General features: G+C 39.2%; 1 protein-coding gene across 2 annotated transcripts in view; it reads right to left on the reverse strand.

Moving 5' to 3' along the window:
• Positions 1–1,025, reverse strand: part of LOC113820149 (mitochondrial enolase superfamily member 1) — a 33,764-nt gene extending 32,739 nt beyond the window's left edge. The window contains exon 1 of one of the 2 annotated variants that reach the window (XM_070141249.1): positions 981–1,025. The gene's annotated coding sequence lies outside the window, so the exon portion shown is untranslated. Of the gene's footprint in view, positions 1–927 lie in introns of both variants that reach the window. The other variant, XM_070141248.1, reaches the window with a different exon arrangement.
• Between the last annotated feature and the right edge of the window lie 254 nt (positions 1,026–1,279).

The raw sequence follows: 1,279 nt of genomic DNA on the forward strand, positions 1-1,279 counted from the left end.
CTTTGGTGATGAACTTCAGATGTCTTACGAGTCGGGAGTGTATTGTGCATCACTGTGTCTGTCATTTCATAATGAAAAAGAATGGAATGAACGATAGTTAACAATAATGATATGGATTTTGAGAAAACACATTTTGATCTGATTAATGCTTATTAGTTATTAGATAATAAAGGAAAAGGAGAAATTGCAAGAATGCGTTTACAGTTACATCGGAGATAATGATAAAATTTGATATACAACTCCCTTAACACATTAACACACACACACACACACACACACACACACACACACACACACACACACACACACACACACACACACACACACACACACACACACACACACTTAAACATGCATTCACAGTATTAGCTTGACAGTAAAGAAGGATCAATCTGATGCCAGACACAAAGAGCGTTTATTGGGGCGTCGCAGGACGTCCGTCGGGCCGGGCGGTGTCAAGTTCCTGGACCAAGGCGCTGAGGCCAGATGGCGTCGTCACTCCCGGCGGACGCCGTGGGGGCAGAGCTCGGCAAGAACGCAAAGCATAGTGCATATCTGAATGGCGAGGCCTATTCAAGGCTGCAGGATTTCTAAAATCAAGAGGCAAATGTGGCGGCGATGATTCAGTAACAACGCAAATTGCTGCATCGTCAACCCAAGGTTTTATGCGGTAATTTTAGGACAAACGTTAGTCATCGGATTACTATTTATTATTTATTTTATTTTTTTCATTTACACGAAAGGAAGCAGAGAATCCAGCAACTCTATAGGATGAATCTCGCTGCAGTGATCATATTGAACTGTTAAGAAACCCGAAATTTCTTTAAGGAATCACTTTCTAGTGGCTCCGTTTCATCCATTTAAGTAGTAACTACATACCTAAGCATCTGACCAACGTGATACAGAGAACGAGACACAAGTACTTGCCACGAAGAGCGGTCTGCCTCTTGGGGATATAGAGGAGGTCAGTTCACACTCACCACTTTCCTCACGTGCAGCGATACACGCAAAGGGAAGAAAACTGAGACTCTGCGATTTATCTGCTGTAGATAACACCCAGATAACTCTTATCTCTGTGTGTCTTGGATTGTGAAGATAACGATGATAATTGTTGTTAATGTTATTATTATTACGATTAGTCTCATTGTTATCACTTTTTATATCTATCATTATCAATATTATTGTCATTATCATCGTTATTACATTTATTATTATTATTGTCATTGTTATTGTTGTTATTACTACCATCATTATTATTATTATTATTATTGAATTATTA

Source organism: Penaeus vannamei, chromosome 27 (genome assembly GCF_042767895.1).
Source record: "Penaeus vannamei isolate JL-2024 chromosome 27, ASM4276789v1, whole genome shotgun sequence".
Classification (NCBI taxonomy): Eukaryota; Metazoa; Arthropoda; class Malacostraca; order Decapoda; family Penaeidae; genus Penaeus; species Penaeus vannamei.